Source organism: Mastomys coucha, unplaced genomic scaffold (genome assembly GCF_008632895.1).
Source record: "Mastomys coucha isolate ucsf_1 unplaced genomic scaffold, UCSF_Mcou_1 pScaffold20, whole genome shotgun sequence".
Taxonomy (NCBI): domain Eukaryota; kingdom Metazoa; phylum Chordata; class Mammalia; order Rodentia; family Muridae; genus Mastomys; species Mastomys coucha.
In genome coordinates, this window is record NW_022196903.1 from 122343657 (window position 1) to 122368135 (window position 24479).

General features: G+C 40.5%; 1 long non-coding RNA gene and 1 pseudogene across 1 annotated transcript; one reads left to right on the top strand and one right to left on the bottom strand.

Annotated features, from left to right (window-relative positions):
* LOC116100011 overlaps positions 1 to 1660 on the bottom strand; it is a 92744-nt pseudogene extending 91084 nt beyond the window's left edge.
* A 10322-nt stretch (positions 1661 to 11982) lies between these two features.
* On the top strand, positions 11983 to 23105 carry LOC116099668. Its single transcript, XR_004122341.1, has 3 exons — positions 11983 to 13680; positions 14996 to 15048; positions 21703 to 23105. It is a non-coding gene; the product is annotated as an uncharacterized LOC116099668 (long non-coding RNA).
* The last annotated feature ends 1374 nt before the right edge of the window (positions 23106 to 24479 follow it).

Genomic DNA, 24479 nt, shown 5'->3' on the forward strand with positions numbered 1-24479 from the left:
ATATATGTACACACACATATATTTTATACACACATATACACATATGTATACACACACTCACATATATATATTCCTGAACAACGGTCCCAGATGTGGGCTTCATCTTGCAGATGAGAACCTAAATCCAATCAGAGAGTATTGGTTACTCCTATGATGTTCATGACGTTATTGTACCAGTGGGTACAATTATTATTGTAGTTTGCATGGTTCAAAGCTGGGAATAATTGATGATTATTTTTCTTCTCTGACTACATGAGTAGTCGTTTTCAGATCCAGAACTATAAAGGCTTTCCTGTAGGAGTGAAACTTTTAGGTTAATACCAGTTATGTTTCTCCATGTTCTATGACTCAAAAATGTATCGTCTTCAGCAGTAGGGTCTTACTTTCAAGTGCTGGAAGGCAATTATGAGCAATGGCAATAGCCTGTAATATTTGAGGGTTTGTAGGACTTCATTGTCCAATGCTTTTCTTATTAGCTAAATAATACTCCATTGTGTAAATATACCACCTTTTCATATGGTGACCATCTAGTCTCTTCCATTTCTTGACTATTTGAATAGAATAGCACTGAATATGAGTGAGTAAGTATCTCTAGAGTAGGATATGAAGTCCTTTGGATAAATGCCCGAGTGGTACAGTTAAACCATGTAGTGGATCTATGAGCGGAACTGGCCCTCAGTCCCACTCGGGTCTGTATTCGCTTCAGCTGGAGGTTAGATTCGGTCCTGCAAAATGAGTCAGGAGAAAAAAGAGACTAGGACGCCAAGTAATGTATCAAGGCATCCCTTTACTTGGGGGTATTTTGAGCTTATATAGGCAGGTAAGAAATGAAACCAAAATCTCCAGAAATAAAATATATGCATAACATAAACACAGTCTCAGATATGAAGACGCCAAGATCTCTGCAACCCAAAGTTCTCAGGCAAGTGGGAGTGTTTGCAAGTCAGTTGGTCCTCTGGAGAGTAGGCACTTCAGCAAACCAGGTGTAGTTTCTAGCCTCTGTCTTCAAAGCCTCTGTCTTCAAAGCTGCAGTCTAGCGGGTCATTGTTTAATCTCAGCAGGTGGCCGCCTGCAGGGTCAGGCTGTCAGCTCTGCCTCAGAGCTGAGGTGAGGGGGAGGGAGGCAACAGATCTACTTTTAGATTTTTGAGGAACCTCCACATGAATTTTCATTGTAATTACATCAGATTTTGCTCCATCAGTGACTAAGTGTTCCCTTTCTCCAAAATTCATGGCATCATTTGTTGTCCTTTTCTTTTTTTACGTTAGTCATTTTGACTGGGAAGAGAAAAAAATAGTGTTAATATGCACTTCCCTGATTACTAAGCATGGTGAACATTTAAAAAATTATATTTCTTAGTCATTTGTATTTCATCTTTTGAGGACCTAGAACTGGGTTGTTTTTTCATTGATGTTTAATTTTTTTTTTTTAATTCTGTGTATATTCTAGATAGTAAACCTCTGTCAGATATTCAGTTGCTTGCTAAAGATATTTTTTTCATGCTGTTGCCTGTCTCTTGGCCTGAGTGATGGTATACTTTGTTGTGTAAAATCTTTGTAATCTCATGAGGTCTCATTCATTAATTGTTGGTCTTAATACCTACACTATTGGGGCGTTTTTCAGGAAGTTCTTTTGTAATAACAGGCGTGGGTAACCCCATTCTCGAAGAACCAAAAAGAGACCACTGCAAAAGCATAAGGTTAATTTATTAATTGAAGCTGGTATACCAGGGTCATCTCTGTAATGGTGACCAGATAGAGAGAGACCCAGAGGAAACAAGGCTCTAAGCTTTTATACCATTTCAGAACAGAGTTTTACAACTTACAAAGTTACAATTTACAACATGGGTAGTTACACTTTATCTTGTTCATTGTTCTTTAGTTTCTATTGATCTTCCCTCCCAGTTAGGATAAGACACCTGTGACTCTCAGGAGGGATGGGGGAGATCCTCTCTCCCTGGGAATGTCTCTTGGAAATTTGCATTCCTTGAGGATGGATGTTTGCTCAGTAAACTCTTCTAAAAACCCCCTTTGTCTTAAGGATAAGTGGACTTCCTTGCTGTCTGGTATCTTTATGGGGTATGTCTATTTGGCTCAATTTCTACACTTTCCTGTGCCAATGAATGCAAGTATATTGCCCACTTTCTTTTCTATCTACTTCAGAGTATCAGGATTTTTTGCTGAGGTCTTGAACCCATTTGGAGTTGAGTTTTAGGTGAGGCTAAATAAGTTTCATTCTTCTACACATAGTTATCCAGTCTGAAGCAACATTTGCCCAACATATATGGCTGGCTTCCTTTTCAAAACTCAAGTGGCTATAGGAATATGAGTTTCTATTTCGGTACTTAATTCTATTGATCAATGGGTCTAGTTTTATGCCAGTACCATACTGTTTTCATTACCACAATTTTGGACTATAACCAGATGTGGAATAGTGAAATCTCTAGCATTTTTTTTTTTTTGGTTGATCAGAATTGTTTTGGCTATCCTGGATATTTTGAATTTAATTATGAAATATTATTTTTCCAATTAAAATTATATAATATTATTTTTCCAATTTCTATAAAAAAACCACACTGGAAATTGGGTGGGGATTTTACTGGATCTGTAGATTGTTTTTGGTAGGATGCTACTTTACAATATCAATTCTAATAATACATGAGGATGGGAGGTTTTTCTAATCATCTTCTTCAGTCTCTTTTCTTCAGTATCTTAATGTATACATTTACATGTATCTCTTTCTTAGTTAAATTTATTCCAAAGAATTTTATTTTGAGGCTATTATGTAAGGTAATGTTTCCATGATTTCTTTCTCAGTCCATTTCTCATTTGTATATAAAAGGGCTACCAGTTTTGATGTGATATTTTTGTACCTTAATTGTTAGCATCCAGAACCTGCCTGCGGCAGATATGTGGGCGGGTCCACAGACCTGTCGCCCGGGCAACGGCCACCATATTCCCAGAATCCATTGGGTTCAGCTCCCACCTTTACCTGGACTGCTACGTCATGACATATATATATATATATATATATATATATATATATATTTCCTCCATCTTTCTCTCTCTTCCCTCTCTCTTCCTGCGCTGCTACCCACCTACCCCCTTCCAATTAAACCTCTTACACGTGAAACTGCCTGGGCCTGGTGTCTGCAGACGCTTCCTGCCGTGACTCAAAACCCATCATTAATACTTATAAATGCTTTCATCAAATGTAGTTTTCTGGTGGAGTCTTTCTGTCTTTTATGGCCAGAATCATATCATCAGCAAATAAGGGTACTTTTACTTCTCCCTTTCCCATTTGTATCTCCTTTATCTCCTTCACTTGTCTTCTTTCTCTAGCTAAGACTTCAAGTACTGTGGAATAGGTATGGAGAGAGTGGACATCCTTGTCTTGTTCCTGACTTGGTGGAAATGCTTTTCAGTTATCTCCATTTGGACAATGTTGATTGTGGGATTTCTATTTTTTGACCTTATTATGTTGAGATATATACCCTGTATACTACACTTTCTCTTTATGACCTTTATCATCAATGGATGTTGGTTGGATTTTGTTCAAGGTTTTTTCTCCATTTAATGAGGGGATTATATGGTTTCTATCTTTGTATGTAATTACATTTATTGATTTATATATGAACCATCCTTACAACTATGGAATGAAGCCAACTTGATCATGGTGGATGACCTTTTTTGTGTTCTGGTACTTGGTTTCCAAGTATTTTATTAAAAATTTTTATGTCTATGTTCATCGATTTTTTTTATATAGGCACATAATGCTGTGAGCTTTCTTTTTATAACTGCCTCATTTTTTTTTTTTTAAATTTCACTCAATTCTGGGAATTTTTAACTTTCTACTTGATTTCTTGCATCACTCAAATTTGTTCTGTTGTGTGTTGTTTAGATTCTATGAGTTTTTGTTCTTTTGTTGTTGATATCCAGCTTTCATCTATAGTGGTCAGATAAAATGCAGAATGTAATTTCAATTTCCTATATTTGCTGAGACTTGCTCTGAGCCCTTTGATTATGAACACTTGTTCAATCCCTTCTGGTCTTCAAAGTCTCCATTGAAAATTTGCAGTTATAATGATGAACCTGCCCTCGGATATGACTTGGTCTTTTTCTCTGGCTGTTTTCAATATCTTTTGTTGTTGTTTTTCTGAACATTTAGTGTTTTGATGTGACGAGAGGAGTTTCTTCTCTAGACATGTTTGCTTGATGGTGTTTCTGTATTCCTGACAGACCTTGAGAGGTGTCACTCACCTCAGATTAAGGAAGTTTCTTTTGTAGTTTTGTTGCAAAAATGTTTTGTCATCTTTGATCCAGTTCTCTTCTATACCTACTTTTTGTAAGTTTGACCTTTGTATAATATCCAAATTCCTGCATGTTCTGTTCTTAGTATTATTTGGATAGAAATTTTCTTTCACTGATCTAATTCTTCTGCCTTGTCTTTAAGACCTCATATTTTCTCTTCCACATAATCCAATCTATCGGAGATATTGTTTTCTGATTTCTTTGTTTGAATTCCTGGATTTTTCATTTTAAACCTTAATTCATTTTCATTTTTTCAGAGGTTCTATCAAATTGTATTTTCATCTTTTGATTTATTTTCATAATTTCATTCAATTTTGGTGTTCACTCTAGCACTTATTTATATCCTATTAGAATTGTTTGGTTATTTTCAATGTTCCTATTTTGATTTTGCTTTTCTAAGGGGACATTATTATGGACATCCTAATTTTTCATGGAGACTAAGAATTTTGGTTAATTCACATTTGTGCATTTGTAATGGGACCTAAGCATCTGCAGTCAGGTGGTAGGTACAGCTCATTGTTATGGAAATCTTGTTTCTTGTTGAGCAGGTGTTTGAAACTACCTGTTATATATTTAGTTTTAGGCCAGCTGCATGGAGCTTAGGGCTCAGACTTTGGGCAATTCAGTGCTAATGTTTGAGTTAGTTATTAGAAGTAGTCTTGGCTTGGCTCAAGTTAACTGAGGATTCTCAGTACAGGAGCTGACTTTCTGTACTGTGAGATTTTTCACAGTCAATCTTCAGGAATCTGAGGGAGATTCTTGGGACTTTTCCTCAGACAAAATTGATGATGAAAGTCTGGGGTAACTAAATCAAGAGGAAAGTTAGGGTACTAATAGTAAAAGGCAGTTGTGGGAAATGTGGTCCTCAAGCAAGTTGCAAAGGTAGGTAAAGTAGCTGATGTGTGTTTAGTGCCCCTACATGATAAAAAGTGGTCCTCACGTCATGGAATTCGGTGGAGGTTGCAGGATGAATATAGTGTTTGCCTAGAAAGGGAGCCACATGTGTGCAATATGCATGGGTGGGGTTGGTTGGGATGGGTGGGGTTCATGGGAGTGGCTGGGGTTGGAGGGGCTTCATATTCCCTAACTGGAGATAAGGAGCTATTCAAGGGCACTTAGCAAGGGTGGATGAGGTTAGTGTTGAGAGTTGGGCCTCTCTACCTGAAGAGGGAGTGCTGAAAGGGGCACAGAAAGGCAAGTTCTAGATACATTTTTAGCTCCTCTAAGAGTAATCAAGGTTGAGATGTCCAAGTGCCAATTGACATGTAAGCCACAGCAGCATCTAGAGTTCTGAAGGGCTAAATTCTAGGATAGATGATGAAGACAAGTGAGAGAACCAGTTTGTTTTTTTAATTGGATATTTTCTTTAATTACATTTCAAATATTATCTACTTTCCTCATTTCCCCCTCTCCCAGAAACCCCCATCCCATCCATCCTACCCCAGCTTCTATGAGGGTGTTCCTCCACCCACCCACCTGTTCACACCTCCCACCTCCTAGATTCCCCTACACTGGGGCATCTATTGAGCCTTCATAGGACCAAGGACCTTTCCTCCCATTGATGCCTGAAAAGGCCATCTTCTGCTACATATGCAGTTGGAGCCATGTGTTCTCACTGGTTGATAGCTTAGTCCCTGGGAACTCTGGGGTGTCTGGTTGATTGATACTGTTATTCCTTCAACTCCTTCAGTCCTTTCTCTGACTCCTTTATTGGGGACCTCGTGCTCAGTCCAATGGTTGGCTTGAGAGTATCTGCCTCTGTATTTATAAGGCTCTGGCAGGGCCTCTCAGGAGACCTTTCAGCATGCACTTCTTGGCATCCACAATAGTGTCTAGGTTTGAGAACTGTATATAGGATGGATGCCCAGTTGGGACAGTCTCTGGATGGCCTTTCCTTCAATCTATGCTCTACACTTTATCTCCATATTTGCTTCTGTGAGTATTCTGTTCCCCTTCTAAGAAGGACCAAAGCACCCACACTTTGGTCTTCCTTCTTCTTGAGCTTGATGTGATCTATGAATTGTATCTTGGGTATTTGGAGCTTCTGGGCTAATATTCACTTATCAGTGAGTGCATACCATGTGTGTTCTTTTGTGATTGGGTTACCTCACTCTGGATGATATTTTTTAGTTCCATCAATTTGCCTAAGAACTTCATGAATTCATCATTTTTAATAGCTGAGTAGCACTCCATTGTATAAATGTACCACATTTTCTGTATCCATTCCTCCTTTGAAGGACATCTGGGTTCTTTCCAGCTCCTGGCTATTAGAAATAAGGCTTCTATGAACATAGTGGAGCATGTGTCCTTATCACTCCTTATGTTGGAGCATCTTCTGGGTATATGCCCAGGAGTGGTATAGTTGGGTCCTCAGGTTGTACTATATTCAATTTTCTGAGGAACTGCCAAACTGATTTCCAGAGTGGTTGTACCAGCTTGCAATCCCATCAGCAATGGAGGAGTGTTCCTCTTTCTCCACATCCTTGCATGCATCTGCTGTCACCTGAGTTTTTGATCTTAGCCATTCTGACTGGTGTGAGGTGGAATCTCAGGTTTGTTTTGATTTGCATTTCCCTGATGACTATGGATGTTGAACATTTCTTTAGGTGCATTTCATCCATTTTATATTCCTTAGTTGAAAATTCTTTGTTTAGCTCTGTACCCCATTTGCTTCTCAGGAGTCTAACCTCTTGAGTTCTTTGTATACTTTGGGTAATAGCCCTCTATTGGATATAGGATTGGTACAGATCTTTTCCAAATCTGTTGGTTGTTGTTTTGTACTATTGACAGTGTTCTTTGGCTGACAGAAGTCTTTCAATTTTATGAGGTCCCATTTAATGATTCTTGATCTTGGAGCATAAGCCATTTATATTCTTTTGTTTGTTTGTTTGTTTTCGAGACAGGGTTTCTCTGTATAGCCCTGGCTGTCCTGGAACTCACTCTGTAGACCAGGCTGGCCTCAAACTTAGAAATCCACCTGCCTCTGCCTCACAAGTGCTGGGATTAAAGGCATGCACCACCTCTGCCAGACAAGCCATTTGTACTCTGTTTAGGAAATTTTCTCCTGTGCCCATGTGTTCGAGGCTCTTCCCTACTTTCTCCTCTAGAAGTTTCAGTGTATCTGGTTTTAGGTAGAGGTCCTTGATCCACTTTGACTTGAGCTTTGTACAAGGAGATAAGAATGCGTCAATTTACATTCTTCTACTTGCTGACCACCAGTTGAACCAGCACCATTTGTTAAAAATGCTGTCTTTTTTCCACTGGATGGTTTTAGCTCCTTTGTCAAAGATCAAGTGATCATATGTGTGTAGGTTCATTTCTGGGTCTTCAATTCTATTCCATTGATCTTCCAGCCTGTTTCTGTACCAATACCATACAGTTTTTATTACTATTACTCTGTAATACAACTTGAAGTCAGGAATGGTGATTCCCCCAGAATTTTTTTTTTTATTATTGAGGATAGTTTTCGATATCCTGTTGTTCCAAATGAATTGGCAAAGTGCTCTTTCTAACTCTATGAAGAATTTTGATAGGGATTGCATTAAATCTATAGGTTATTTTGGCAAGATGACCATTCTTACTATATTAATCCTGCCATTCCATGAGCATGGGAGGTTTCCATCTTCTGAGGTCTTCGATTTCTTTCTTCAGACACTTGAAGTTCTTGCCATATAGATCTTTCACTTGCTTGGCTAGAGTCACACCAAGTTATAAAATATTATTTGTGACTATTACAAAGGGTGTCATTTCCCTAATTTCTTTTTCAGCCTGCTTATCCTTTGAGTAGAGGAAGGCTACTAATTAAATTGAGTTAATTTTATATTCAGCCACCTTGCTGAAGTTGTTTCTCAGATTTTCGAGTTCTCTGGTGGAATTTTTGGGGTCACGTAAATATATGATCATATCATCTGTAAATAGTGATAGTTTGGCTTCATTTCCAATTTCTATCCCTTTGACCTCCTTTTGTTGAGTAATTGCTCTAGCTAGAACGTCAAGTACTATATTGAATAGATCAGGAGAGAGTGGGCAGTCTTATCTAATCCCTGATTTTAGTGGGATTGCTTCAAGTTTCTCTCCATTTAGTTTGATGTTGGCTACTGGTTTGCTGTATATTGCTTTTACAATGTTTAGGTATGGGCCTTGAATTCCCAATCTTTCCAAGACTTTTAACATGAAGGGATGCTGAATTTTGTCAAATGCTTTTTCAGCATCTAATGAAATGATCATGTAGTGTTTTTCCTTGAGTTTGTTTATGTAGAGGATTACGTTGATCCATCTCCATTTATTGAACTATCCCTGCATCCCTGGATAAAGAAGCCTACTTGATTGTGGTGAATAATCATTTTGATGTGGTCTTGGACTCAGTTGGCAAGAATTTTATTGAGTATTTTTGCATCAATGTTCATAAGGGAGATTGGTACGAAGTTCTTTTTCTTTGTTTGGCCTTTCTGTGGGTTAGGTATAAGTGTAATTGTGGCTTTGTAGAATGAATTGGGTAGTATTCCTTTTGGTTTTGTTTTGTGGAATAGTTTGAAGAGTATTAGGTCTTCTTTAAAGATCTGATAGAATTCTCCACTAAACCCATCTGGTCCTGGGCTTTTTTTTTTTGGTTGGGAGACTATTAATGACTGCTTCTATTTCTTTAGGGGTTATGAGACTGTTTAGATGGTTTATGTGATCCTGTTTTAATTTTGGCACCTGGTATGTGTCCAAAAAATTGTTCATTAAATCAGGTTTTCCATTTTTGTTGAGTATAAGCTTTTCTATTAGGATATGATGTTTTTTTTAAATTTCCACAGCTTCTGTTGTTATGTCTCCCTTTTCATTTCTGATTTTATTAATTTGGATACAGTCTCTGTTCCCTCTGGTTAGTCTGGCTACAGGTTTATTTATCTTGTTGATTTTCCCAGAGAACCAGCTCCTGATTTTGTTGATTTGTTGCATAGATCTGTTTGTTTCTATTTGGTTGATTTCAGCCCTGAGTTTGATTATTTCTTGCCATCTACCCCTCTTGGGTGTATTTGCTTCTTTTTATTCTAGAGCTTTCAGGTATGCTGTCAAGCTGCTAGTATAAGCTCTCTCTGGTTTTGGAGGCACTTAGAGCTATGAATTTTCCTCTTACCACTGCTTTCATTGTGTTCCATAAGTTTTTGTATGATCTGTCTTCATTTTCATTAAATTCTAAAATGTCTTTAATTTCCTTCCTTATTTCTTCCTTTACAAAGTTATCAATATGTAAGGCATTGTTGAACTTCCATGTGTATGCAGGCTTCCTGTTGTTTTTGTTGCTATTGAAGATCAGCCTTAGTCAGTGGTTATCTGATAGGATGCATGAGATTATTTCAATCTTCTTGTATCTGTTGAGGCCTGCTTTATGGCCAATTATATGATCAGTTTTGGAGAAGGTACCATGAGGTGCTGGGACGAAGGTATTTTTTTTGTAGGATGAAATGTTCCATAAATATCTGTTAGATCCATTTGGTTCATAACTTCTGTTAGTTTCATTGTGTCTCTGTTTAGTTTGTCTTTCCAATATCTGTCCATTGCTGAGAGTATGATGTTAAAGTCTCCCACTAATATTGTGTGGGATGTGATGCTTGCTTTGCGCTTTAATAAAGTTTCTTTTATGAATGTGCCCTTGCATTTGGAGCATAAATGTTCAGAACTGAGAGTTCATCTTGGTAGATTTTTCCTTTGACCAGTATAAAGTGTCCTTCCTTATCCTTTTTGATAACTATTGGTTGAAAGTCAATTTTATTTGATATTAGAATTGCTACTACAGTGTATTTATTGGGACCATTTGCTTGGAAAATTGTTTCCCAATCTCTTATTTTGAGGTAGTGTCTGTCTTTGTCACTAAGGTACATTTACTGTATGCAGCAAAATGCTGGGTGTTGTTTAAGCATCTAATCAGTTAGCTTATGTCTTTTTATTGGGGAACTGAGTCCATTGATGTTAGGAGATATTAAGGAATAGTGATTGTTCCTTCCTGATATTTTTTGTTGTTATTTTTATGTCTGTGTGGCTATCTTCTTTTGGGTTTGTTGAAAGAAGATTACTTTCTTGTTTCTTCTAGTGTATAGTTTCCCTCCTTGTGTTGGCGTTTTCCATCTATTATCCTTTGTAAGACTGGATTTGTGGAAACATATTGTGTAAATTTGTTTTTGTCATAGAATATCTTGTTTTATCCATCTATAGTAATTGAGAGTTTTGCTGGGTATAGTAGCCTGGACTGGCATTTGTGTTCTCTTAGGGTCTGTATGACATCTGCCCAGGATCTTCTAGCTTTCATAGCCTCTGGTGAGAAGTCTGGTGTAATTCTGATAGGTCTGCCTTCATATGATACTTGGCCTTTTTCCCCTTACTGCTTTTAATATTCATTCTTTGCTTAGTGTATTTGGTGTTTTGATTATTATGTGATGGGAGAAATTTCTTTTCTGGTCTAGTGTATTTGGAGTTCTGTAGGCTTCTTGTATGTTGATGGGTATCTCTTTCTTTAGGTTAGGGAAGTTTTTTTTCTATAATTTTGTTGAAGATATTTACTGACCCTTTAAGTTGGGAATCTTTGCTCTTTTCTATACCCATTATCCTTAGGTTTCATCTTCTCCTTGTGTCCTGGATTTCCTGGATGTTTTGAGTTAGGAGCTTTTTGCCTTTTGCATTTTCTTTGTAAAGACTTTCTTTGTCTTTCTTTGGAAAGACTCTGTTGTGTCAATGTTTTTTATGGTATCTTCTGCTCCTGAGATTCTCTCTTCTATCTCTTGTATTCTATTGGTGATGCTTGCATCTATGACCCCTGATCTCTTTCCTAGGTTTTCTATCTCCAGGGTTGTCTCCCTTTGTGATTTTTTATTGTTTCTATTTCCATTTTTAGATCTTGGGTCATATTGTTTATTTCCTTCTCCTGCTTGATTGTGTTTTCCTGTAGTTCTTTAAGGGATTTTTCTGTTTCCTCTTTAAGGGCTTCTATCTCTTTACCTGTGCTCTCCTATATTTCTTTAAGGGAGTTCTTTATGTCCTTCTTAAAGTCGTCTATCATCATCATGAGAAGTGGTGTTACATCCAAATCTTGCTTTTCTGGTGTGATGGTGTGTCCAGGACTTCCTATGGTGGGACAGTTGGGTTCCGATGGTGCCAAGTAACCTTGGTTTCTGTTGCTTATGTTCTTATGCTTGCCTCACATCATCTAGTTATCTCTAGTGCTACCTGCCCTTGCTAAATCTGACTGGAGCCTGTCCTTCCAGTGATCCTGGTTGTGTCAGAACTCCTCAGAGTCCAGCTGTCTCTGTGATCCTGTGATTTCGGGTTCCTGTGATCCTGAGATCCTGGGTGTGTCAGAGTTCCTGGGGGTCAAACTGCCTCTGGACCCTGAGATCCCAATGTGACCAAGCTCCTGGGATCTTGGTATCCTGGGCATGCTAGAGCCCCTGGGAGTGGAGCTTCCTCTGGATATTGTGGGGCTGGCTGTGGAGTTTGTGCCCAAAGTCTGCTCAGGGCAGCTGCTGAGACTGGACAGAACCCAAGCCTCTGGTCGGGTGGGGTTCTTGTGTCCCTGGCCAGATGGTCCCAGTTACTCCTGGTGGTATTGGAACAGATGTTGTGTTCTCCTCACCTCTGATCCTAAGAGACAACCAGTTTTAAGGATAGGAGCTGAGTACATAGACAGAAAGTTTGGCCTACTCATCTGTAATCTGTGTTTAGTATTATCTTTCATTTCTGTTCCTGCAGATGTGGTCTATGAACTTTATGTTGGATTATATTCCACATTATTATCTCATTTCCTATTCAGACTGCAAGTCTTTATGTTCTTAGGGCTTGGTCTTATCCCTAGCAGGTGGTTGCAGGAGGTTGGGGGTATTAATAGTCAATAGATGACTTAACTTGTTGGAATATATATTTCTGATATGTAATTTTAAAACTACATATATTCTTGATAGTTTATGGCTAGTTTGCTTAAGACCACATGTTGTTCTTCTGTGTTAGTGAATCTAACTGGAAAGACTTCACAGTTTCTTGCTGTCATCATTCCAGAGAGAGTCAGTTGGAACTCTGTGAGTTTGAGGCCAGATGGGTCTACACAGTGAGTTCCAGGTTAACTGGCACTTCACAGTGGCCCTGTCTCAAAGAAAGGACAAACTTTCTTGCTTTGTGTAATGGGGGAAATTCAGCAGTGAAACTCCCCCCAAATACCCAGAGACATTGAAATGACGAGTATCTACTCTTGAGGTAAGGCCTGTGTAAAAGGGGAATGTCATACATGAGTAAACCTGCCATTATGGAAACCATATCTTGGTATGCAGATCTAAAAAGAATTTTAGAAAATGTGAAAAAAAATCAAAACCCAAGACAGAAGAGTGTTTACCAATGGGAAATAGAGCAAGGAGAATGTGAGAGCACTTTTGCAATATTTCTTGTGACTGAAAAAAAATTCTATAGAAAATTCAAATTAAAACTAGACAAGATAAAAGCTATATTAGATGAAGCAAAAATACTTTTCTGTCTTATGCACTGTTAGGACCTGGTATAAAATAAAGGATCATGTAAAAATAAATCTCTAGAGTGCCTTGTTCAACATTAATAAATAATTTCAAAGCATTGATGGTAGGGTATGAAGCCTTCAGGGACTTTTAGCATGGGGGATGCATACTGTACATATTGCACACCAAAATAGCAAACTAGTTGGCTCTGCATGGAGAAAAAATATGTATTCATATGTACCCATTAAGAACTCCCCCATTGGACGCTAAGAAGTTTACTTATTTAGTTTAGAGCACTTTTTGCTCTTGAAGAGGACCTGGGTTTGGTTTCCAGAATTCACTTGGTGAATTTCAAGTGACTGTAACTCAAATTTCAAGAAATTTGATATCTTCTTTCACCTCTGTGGGTACCAAGGATGTAGGTGGTACACAGACATATATCCAGGCAATATACTTGTGCACATAAGTGTTGCAGGATTGTTGCTCACCCTATGAACTCAGAGATCATGTTGTTTAGTGGAAAAACCTATTTCTACTTGTGGTGTGGCTCAGTCCTCCACATACCTTAAATCCAAAAATTTTTTGTTTCAATATTGTAAACAGGCTTAAACAAAATCAACCATAAGTCAAGGGGTGAAAGAAGCAACCAATTGACTTGCAGTGGACATAGGAAAAAAAAATACATAGAGAGTAAGAGGAAGTCAGGAAAATGGGTAGAGAGATGCACACAGGAAATAGAAAGGAGGGGCATTCAGTTTGAAGAATTATAGAGGTGGGCTTAAGGTACTCTCTTTGAATCTTTCCTGCAGAATTTTTTTCCATGCTGCAGCACTGGAGTGAAGCACACTGTCCTCTTATCACTGAAGATTCATTGATGTGGGATGTTGAAACAGGTACTCACCAGACAGAACAGCCACTGACCAGTGCTTATCCCTGCACTGGCACAAAACTTCTGGATTTGAACTCTGAAGGCAAAGGCTGTAGGCACTCTCTGGAGTGATTAGCAACCCAGAAAGATTTTACATGATGAATGTACTGGTTAGTTCTTTGTCAACTTGACATGAGATAGAGACATATAGGAAGAGAGAATCTCTTTTGAAAAAAATAATGCCTCCATCAGAAAGAAAGACTATAGGACACTTTCTTGATTAATGATTGATGTAAGAGAGTCTAGCCCACTTTGGGTGGTGTCCCCCTGGCAGGTGGTTGTGGGTTGTATGAGAAAGCAAGCTCAGCCAACCACGAGCAGCAGGCCAGTAAGCAGTGTTTCTCTGCAGCTCTGCATCAGTTCCTGTATCTAGGCTCCCCCCTTGCTTTTGTTCAACTATTCCAATAGATCAAGTTCTTAAGACAGTCTTTGATCTTAGTTACTGGAAATATCTCTGTGAGTAGCAATGATTAACCCAAATGGGCTTATTTGTTTTCCTTTTATATTCAATTAGTCACTAATTTTTGTCTTCTGAACAGATCCTTAATGTTAAAAGTCAGGAGAAAGAAGTAAATCTTTCTAAATGGCGTTACCACCACTCTAGCCATGTTCTCCCTTCCTTCACACTGCAACTTCTCGCAGAACAATCTAGCCACAGGTCACAGCATCTCAGATGGCATTGGGTTGGGTGAAGAATACGGCTCTCACAGGCCCAATTTCATCTCCAGTACTGAAAACTTCATTTATACTGTATCAGTTATTGAACATAGAGATGCATGTGGATCTAATCAGAACAACTTGACTCTGACATCACATTTACACAGTTAAGTGGAGTTACTTTTAGTCTTCCTTTTTTTGTTTTTTTTTTTTTGTTTTTTTGAGACAGGGTTTCTCTGTGTAGCCTTGGCTGTCCCGGAACTCACTCTGTAGACCAGGCTGGCCTCGAACTCAGAAATCCGCCTGCCTCTGCCTCCCAAGTGCTGGGATTAAAGGCGTGCGCCACCAGTGCCCGGCAGTCTTCCTTCTTTTTATAATGTGTGTCTAATTAAGCTTCAGTAATGTCTCAGACATATTCACTTCACTTTTACCTCTTTGGAACTTCCTTAAACTAGAAGACATTTTTCTCAACCTTATAAATTATTTTCCTATTTAGCTATAAATCATGCTAGTATTTCCTACCCCGAGTTCTCGACTCTGAATTTTCTTATATTAGTGCTCACAGAGCAAATTGTTCCTTTTCTGACTTCTCAGGACTAGTCAAACACAAGTGTTCCTTTCAGTTTCAGGTGATCCTTATAGAGGGCAACTGTGGCCACTCCTGGCGTGCTGGATGGTGAGTAACAATCTAGAGGTGAATAGATTAAGTGATTATTCATATTTTTAAATCCCACGACTCATTTACAGATAACTTTTAACATAAGAATTACATTAGTAATGTAGAAACCGAAAGATTTTAAACTAGTAGAGCCCTTGGGAGTAATTTTTGACCTTTGTTCTTCTTACTTTTTCTTGTTTTTACAGCAGTTTCCAGCAGATTATTTGATTATATCTTCTGTCAGTTAGCCATATTAACCTCTTGTCCAAAAGCTCATGTGGAAGGTGAAACTATTAGTCTCAGACTCATTGGCTAAATTAGAACATTTACTGAAATGTGTCATTGCTATGTCTGGAGCTTAGTGAGTGGGTAGCAGTAAACTAAAGGTTTATTTTGTCCCATCCCATCAGAAGGGGTCTCAAGGGTGGGTTGTCAATTGTCCTGGCATTCTGTTTTGGGATTTTTATTTTTTATTTTGTTTTTCTGTCATAGGGGTAAGAATCTGTGAGCTGCCAGTCAATACAGTGTTGATTGCCTACCTTTGTTGTATTTTAGAATTGTTTTATAGTTGTCATTAAGCATTGTGCTGACCCAAGTGTCAGAACCCTGGATACAGGGGAGAGGAGTGTCTAAGTTATTCCTGGGACCAATAAGCTCCCATGAAGGTCCACCAGAGAAGCAGAAGTTCTACATAAACGCTAATTGGAATTGTTGTGGGGTATCCACCAGAGAACACTGCCTGGACTGGAATTTAAGCCAATAGAAATCTTTCTTAGCTGGCTACAGAGCAGACTGAGTATTCAGGGTCCCAGTGTACCAACAAGCCTTTATGAAAAAAAAAAATCCTGGGTTGATATAGTTCAGTTGACAAGCACAGTTAGTCAGAAGCAGAACTAAAGAAGTCAAAAAGGCAAGGTTAGTACACTTAGGGACCTTCCCACAACTATGGACTTTGATGGATTAGGTCTTTGTTTTCGTTTTGGCAGGTGGTGCCATCTATGTGCTGAGTTTAATGGCCTGAATGGTACTTCATTCAAGGAGTCAGTTGTGCCAAGGTCTGGGCACCTGTTACAGAAACCTAAAAATTAAACAAAACAAAACAAAAAACCAAACAAATAAACAAAAAACAGTGTAAGAATTGATAGCAATAGGTTTCAGATCAGATTGGTCCCTGAAGAAAGGAGTATTGATGTGATATTAGTGCCATGTTGATACAGAGTGTCCATCAGGCTGAAGCACAAGGAGCCAAGAGAGGAGACAATATACACAATGATAGGACAAAGATGAATGAATCAAATAGGAGCAACAGAAGTTGCAGGAAAGATGTAGGGTGGCAAGAAAGACCATGTTATTTAGAGGGCTAGTAATCACTATATTCTCAAAAGAAAATAGCAAGCCAGACAAGAGCTGTCTGAGTTAGAGAAACAGATGAGCCTTCAGGCAGCCATGGGGCTGATTAGCACATTTCAAACAAGAATGTTGTTTTTTTTTTCTTTTTTCTTTTCCTGTTTGGTAGATGTGCCAGGAAGTTGTGCTAAAGAAACCACATTACAGATAACCAAAATTTTCCACCCCTTTGAAAATAACCTTCTTTGGTTTCATGTGAGCTTGGTAGTTGTGAAGTATGGTATTTCAAAATATGAACTTAATCCCTTTTATTTTAAATCCTTAATCCTTTTTATCTTTTTTAGTTGGTTCACAAAATAACTAGCTAAATTATGACACTTCATGCATGTAGATTTCCATGGATGTAGATCATTGTGCTTTGTTAAGATCTGCCCTTCTATCACACTCTCTTTACCTTCCACTGATGACACTCCAACATCTATTATACATTCAAATGCAGATTGTGTGTGTGTGTGTGTGTGTGTGTATTTCTATGGGAAAATGAAGAGTTTTAAGTTTTTTAAGTTAGTTTTTTTTTTTTTTTTTTTTTTTTTTTTTTTTTTTTTTTTTTTTTTTTTTTTTTTGGTTTTTCGAGACAGGGTTTCTCTGTGTAGTCCTGGTTGTCCTAGAACTCACTCTGTGGACCAGGCTGGCCTCGAACTCAGAAGTCTGCCTGCCTCTGCCTCCCAAGTGCTGGGATTAAAGGCGTGCGCCACCACCGTCCAGCTTAAGTTAATTTTATTATTTCCTTTCTTTGTGATGTGTTAGAGCGGCAGCTCTCGTCAAGATATACCATACACTAGGCCCAAACAGTTCCACGTGTAAGAGGTTTAATTGAGAGGGAGAGAGGGGGCAGTAGCAGAGAGAGAGGAAGAGAGAGAGAGAGAGAGAGAGAGAGAGAGAGAGAGAGAGGAATGTTCCCCGTGTATGCATATATATATAGGTTCTGACGTAGTGGCTGCAGGTAAAGGTGGGAAGTAGGCCCAATGGAATCTGGAAATATGGCAGCTGTTGCCCTGGCAACAGGTCTGTGACGCCTGCCCATGTGACATCACAGGATTTGGAGGCCCTGATGCTAACACTTTGAACATAAAGTGCTTTTGAGGGAACACTTAAGTATACACTCCCCATTTCTCCTTGTGGTTACCAGTGATAGGAACGAATTGCTGTAACAGAGGTGTATTCTCAAGAATTCTGTGAAATGTACACGTCCCAGAAGAGAGTGAGTGATACTGTGGGAGAAGACTGGGATGGAGTGAGTCATCTGATGAACACATGAATTAAGCTAGTTAGGAAAAAAAAAGAGTGGAAACTCTTTCAGGGGCTACAAAATAAAGCATGTGAAAGAAAAGCCTGTTGGAGTCTCTGGGGAAGGTGGTGCTATGTATAAATAACCTTAAAATGTCATGGTTCTGGGTCAAGAGTTTTCGGCCTCAGGGCTCCCCCCCAGTTCTCTAGATCACTTCCATTTTCCAGAGTGACTTTCCCTTCTTTAATAAAATTTCCTGGTTTCTTTTTTTTTAAAAAAAGATTTATTTTATTTATTATTATAAATGAGTACACTGTAGCTGTCTTTGGACCACCAGAAGAGGGCATCAGATTTCATTATGGGTGGTTTTAAGCCACCATGTGGTTGCTGGGATTTGAACTCATGACCTTCAGAAGAGCAGTCAGTGCTCTTGCCCACTGAGCCATCTTACCAGCTCCCAATTGTCTTGGTTTCTATCATTCACTATCCATGTATTCCTGGTCCACTTCTGTTTAGGAGCAAAAAGAAAAAAGAAAAAGAAAAAGAAAAGAAAAGAAACTGTCAGTAGATGTCCTACGGATTCTGGTCCACATCTACAACAATATTTCATATTGGTTGGTCAGACTTTTTAATAAGTCTTGACTACTAACAGAATACTCTGAAAAGGAATGACTATAAGGCAACAGGTGGGTGCTCTGAAGCAAGACGGTAGACAATTACAAACGGTTTGAAAGTACATGTGAAACCATCAGATTAATCTTTAACTGTTGCTAGGAGGTAGCTAGGGAGTAACTCTGGCCAAGGAGAAGCCGTGAGGTCCTTTCTGGTACATGGGTGCAACTTGAGTTCTACTGCAGGTCAAGTTCTCAGGCTTTTTTTTTTTTTTAGATGGAGGCTGCTCCCAAGATGGATGAGGTTTGGCCTCTCATGGTCATGGTGTCTCAGCAATAGAACACTGAGACTATGCACAAGTCTGATACATTCACATTTTTTTCGTCATACTTACCATGCCGAAATACATATTTGCTCTTACTTTATCAACATCCTTTATCATAGCTCATCAAGTTGCCAGATTATACAATAATCAGGGTTGAATTCAGGAGCACAGATGGAGGGAGCAGTGCGCTTGGGTCTGAGCCCTGGCCTTTTTATTGAAACTGTTTTATAATCTCAGAAAATAAAAATTGTATTTTGATTCCCAGGGTTGCTGTAATGATTAAACTCCATATTATTTACAGAGTGGATATTATTTGTAGGAAAGTTCAAATTAGTCTTTTGACAAAATGTAACAAGCTTAGCAGTAGAATGCCTGCCTAGCATGCATAATGCCCCAGGGTGCTCCGTCCTGTGAGAGTCATAATTTGTCTTGTATAAAGTGTCTTAATATATTTTCCCTGGTGTTACATGCTTGGATAGTCAAACGATCCCAGTTATTAGCTATAGCCTGAAGCTCTGTTCCATCTCATGGAAGCCAAATCCAAGGGTAGTCATATCCCTTAGTATTGATGCTGTGAGTTACGGTCCTTTCTTCACACAAGATAGTCTCTGTATTGCTTCAAAGACTCAGTTGACAGGAGGAGGTGGTCATAGAAGCTCAACAGTTGTCTCCTAGGCAGAGTGACAACTATCCAGGAAGACTTTTTCTCATTCCGGATAAACAGACCCTTTGGCCCGATGATGAGAGGAATGATCCAGAAAGGCCTCGCCAATAGAATCTTACTGCCTTCAAAACAGAGGGCAGCCAACTAACTCTTAGTAAGTGGAAGCCAGGCGAACAGCATATTCCACATACTTGTAGGACCTTCCGCACACACCTGGGCATTTCTCTCAGAGGGTATTATAGCATATGCCTTGTTTTATTTACCATCCAGAGCATTTGAGAACTCTGTTTCAGTTGCTGCTTTTCCTGTAACTGATATTTAAGGAAATGCAAGACAGATGAAATCCAAGAAGCTATGGGTGTATTCTGCGCTTTGACAGCAGGATTTGGTCTTCTGTTAGGCTACTGACAGTGGGTCAGATATCTTGTGACCAAGGGCGGGAGTTGTGAGATACGGGTGAGTCAGACACGTGATCAGCAGCTGATTCTCTACTGAGCGTACTGTCGACAAGCAACAATGTCGCGAGCCGATGAAGCAGATTAAATGCAGGCCCAGAGTCTACAGCATTATTATCCCCAAGTTCAAACGACAGGTAGTGTCACTTTGGACTGAAGTTCTGCCTTTTGGTTTAATCATATCTACAGGGATTTTTGCCACCCTATTGGGGATAATATATTTAATATTTAGGTGTTCTGAAGAATGAATTAGCATTATGTATGAAGTCAGTAACATTTCAAAGTAACACAAGCTAGAATGATGGTAGAGTAGGAAGTGTGAAGAATCTGTCTTCATGTCTCGCAGTCTCTTTGGAGTAAGTCCAGTGCTTTTCATCTGATAATGAGATCTGCATGCTGACCTTAAAGCCATCATAAGTTTAAAATGTCCTTTACTACTCTATCTACTGAGCACCATAGCTAAGCCACACAGTGTAGTGTCTGTTGCTGGTCAGATGGCTGATGGGGAGCTGCAACTGCAGTGCCTTGTGTCCTGAGAATGTTCTTGCCTCACGTTACTAGCCCAGACAAGATTAAAGTCCAGCATTTGAAGTGCAGTTTCAGTTGAAGCCCATCACTTAGGTTCTACCAGAATGTCCACAGTCAAAAGTTAAGTCACGCTGAGCTGAAGAGTGCCTGTCTGTTGGACATCTTGATGATAACTTGTGCCTTGAGTCTTAGCTGAATACTTGTGGCACCAAGCATATTTATTTTGAATACACTTTCTTTTTATTTTGATAACTTTGTATTTGTGTATATTTTGGGCACACCTTAGTGTATTCTCCTACCACCAATCATTCCATGAGCCTCTGGAATGGCTGTTTGCATGTCTGGTGTAGCAGCGGGAATCTAGAGAGCAATGACGACCTGTTTCTTCAAATATCAGAACTGAGCATCTGGTTTTTGATACATTTGCTTTCTTAGGGGCAGACACAGAATAGACTGAAGTGGATTAGGAGATTAAAGGATTTATACTGTTTTTTTTCTCTACTCTAGGTAGGAAGGAGTGCAAGGGGTTTTTGTCAGATAGTTGGCTAACTGCAGAGACAACAAAACGAAATTTTAAAGGCCATGTGAAAGCAGACAATGTATTCTACAAAAAGAGTTTAGAAAGTTTCAGATAGTTATACATCTTTAAAAGCAAGATTTAACACAGTCCCTGGAGAGCTAAAGATTTAATTTGTTAGAGTAACTCCAATATAATTTTTATAACATCTGCTCCTCAACAAAAACGTTGCAAAATGTTCAAAGAATGGTCCATTTGCAAAATATCTTCTAGAAATAATCTCCATGAGACTCAGATATTAAAATTATTACTTATGGATCAGCCATCTTAAGTGTGTACAATGCATTAAAGACAACTAGACAACTAGTTCCAACCAGCATGGTAGGAAGTCTGCCCCATGATATATGAACAAAATGAAAGTGTCAGTAAGGAGTTCGGAATATGAAAAAGAACCAAACAGAAATGCAGACATAAGTACCAGGACAGAGCTAATCTGATCTTTAATAAGATTAAGAATATCTAATTTCTTCTGAGAAATTGCAGTTCATTATTATTGAAGTGAGACCTCGTCTCACTTTCTAAAGGTTCTATTGCTTCCACCAAAGGCACTGGCTGGCAACCAAGATTTAACACATAGACTTTCCAGTATGGAAAACTGCTCCATCAATCCAGTCCCAGTCTGTTCCACCGAGGGCACAGCTGCCAGTGGTGAACTGCATGGTCCCTGACCTCCTTTTTCTGGCTCTGGGCTTACCCTTAGGCCCCAAGGAGCCTTGTAAGACCCCCAAGAGCATCCTGCTTTCCTGTGGAGGCTGCAGAGCCCCAAGACCAACCAGCATGGTAGGAACTCTGCCCCATCAATCCCTTCCCAGTATGGTCCACATTGGCCACAGCCAGCAGAATCAGATTCCCCGACTTCCATTATCTGGCCCACAGCTCCCACTGCCTTCCCAAGGAGTCCTGCCGTCACCATGGCCATCCAGCCAACACCACAGAAAACCAGGTGCCTAAAGGACATCAGAACAATCAACAAGAGCCAGAGCAATATGACACCTCCAAAGTGTAGGACCTTGAAAAGCAGCCTGGTTCCTCGTTGAGCTAAGACTAGAAACCCCAATGACCCTACAACTGGCGCTATCAATGTTGCACAAACCCAGCTGAAGCGTACCCCCAGCTGGTGACCCACAAAGCCCCACATGGGAACTCCACGTTATTCAAGGCTGTGAGTAAACCCTGACCTAGTTCTAGAGGCCTTCCTCTGATCTGTCTCTCTCCTTCTCTCCCTCCCTCTCTCCCCCCCTCTCCCCCTCCCCACGGGTTCTTGGTACCCTGCTCTACTTCAGTAGCAACTAGCCTCCACTCTTTGCCCCTCCCCCTGCCCCACAGTGAGGGCTCCTACAGAGCTAGCTAATGAAGCTGCCTTTCAAATGGCAGCTGCCTCAGGCACTCTGCTTCTCCTGCCTACCAGCAGGAGCCCAACCTGAGGTCCCCTGCAGGCCAAAAACCTAGGTCCTCCCTCAACCCTTTTGCACAAGCCAGCAGCCTGCTGCTGCTGGGGCTAGAAACACAGACAGAACAAAACTATGGGTACTGCCTCTCACTCCCTTTGGCCCTGGTATCAAGCCTCCATGCTTCTTATTTTGAGCTTTTCTTCAAGGTTGACCTTTCATCTCCTTCTGCTCTACATTTAGGATATACCAGCCAAGAAAAACCAAATGGGAACACAAGGGGATCTGACTGCTAGAGCGCAAGGCCACAGCAACCCTGAGCAAGCCCATCCCCCCTGCACCTAGGCCAGCCAAAGACAATGGAAAAACACACCTGACACCCTTAACCCAAATGTTTTCGGGATTGTTTGAATGCATGTTCTCCCTAACAGGAACATCTAAAACAATGTTCGTTCTTTTCAAACCGGAATTTTCATGCTTTTTTGTTTAAATGTTTATTTTTCTCCCTAGCACTTGTGACTTATGTCCAAAAAGTTTTCAACTTGTTTGAGATTTGTTTTAAAGTTCAAAAGTCATCTAATCTACTTCCACAGGTAAAACCAACTGTTAGAATTCTGTCTAAACTCCACCACACAGTTACCTAGCAACATCCAGGTATGCTTGACCCACTCTTAAAGGGGCTGCTTGCCCCCTCCTCTCTCTCTTTCTCTTGCTCTCTTGTTTCTCTCTTGCCCTCTCGGGTTCTTCCCTTTCCCCTCTTTTCCCCATTCCTTTCCCACTCTCTCCACGTGTTCATGGCCAGCTCCTACTTTTCTCCTCTCTCTGCCTCTCTCTGCCTCTACTACCATCTTAACTCCCCTCCCCATGCACTGAATAAACTCTATCCTACACTATACCTTTGTGTGGCTGGTCCCTCAGGGGGAAGAGATGTGTTGACATGTGTCCATCGAGGCACCCCCTCCCCCTCATACCTCACCAACCCCTATAGAACATATCTCCTCTCTCTTTATCTTTTTATAAACACATCATATGGTGCTGCGACTCAGATTTAGAAACTCTGCAGGTTTGCATCCCACCCCAGCTACCACAAGAGATCCACACTCTCTAGCCCCAAACTGGTAAGCCCCCATCCCCCAATGGTCAGAGTTAACGGGTGGCCACATGGTCCTAGGGAAGAGTTCTTGACCTTGGAGCTACCCCTGTGCTCCTCCACATGATCCCAGGGGAGAGTTCTTGAGCTCGGAGGTACCCCTGTGTTGTCACTGAAAATGGCGGACATTCACTCTTTCACCGACCCTTCTTCTAGGACTTAGTCCCTTGGTGAGACTTTCCTCTTTCCTTTTGAGACAGTTTCTTATTCATGGCTGAGAATTCCAGGCCAGGACAACTGCTCTCTGTGGCTCAGGAGCATCGGCTCCGAGCGTTAGTCCCCAGGCCCAACATGGGTCAGTCTTTTGCCACCTGAAAAGTGGTTCTGACCCTGCTCCTTGCATTCTGCCAGGGACCCAGAGACTTGCTTTCTCCACAGGTGACCACCTGCATGAAGGGCTTGGCTGCCTGCTCCTGCACACTCGAGGGAGCCCCTCTTTCTCTCTCTCTCTCTCTGCCTGGGACTTATAAAGTGAGTGCTAGCAGTGCTGTGTGCCACAATGGACTCTGGCAGCTGGGAACACTGGGCTGCGGCTTCTGTCTGCTCCCTTCCCACAGCTGCGTGGACTCGACTCCGCAGGCCACCTGACCTGCAGCACCTCTGCCTCAGCCACCGAGGGGCCCATAGCACAGCGCTGCACCACCCCACTGGCCATGGAGCTGTGACCTGTGGGCTGCAGTCCCAACTGGCCAGCTGCACTGTGCAACTACACACACCAAACCCACAATGTGGTGCCACCGCCTCAGGTGCCAGGGGCAGCGACCTGCAGGCCACTGTGTAGCTACAACCACTGACGCTAAGGCCCCATCGCACAGAACCTCTGCCACCTGTCTTGGTTCACCACGTGGAGCTAGCCTCTGCCATGTGGGTTATGCAGTCAGACAGGCCCTAAAGCAACTACTCAGTTCCACATTTCCTGCTACTAGACCGCAAAAATACCCTTGAACACACATTTTAATGCTGTGTCCTGATCCTTGGGTGACTACATGCTTCGAAAGCAGGTCTCGCATCCTCCCCCTCTGGGCTCTTGCAGCCTTTTAAAAAACTCCTAGGTCTAGGGTGAGATGCTTTATGGTAAGTCCGGGACTTACCGTGTATAGCCTCTAAGGGGCCTT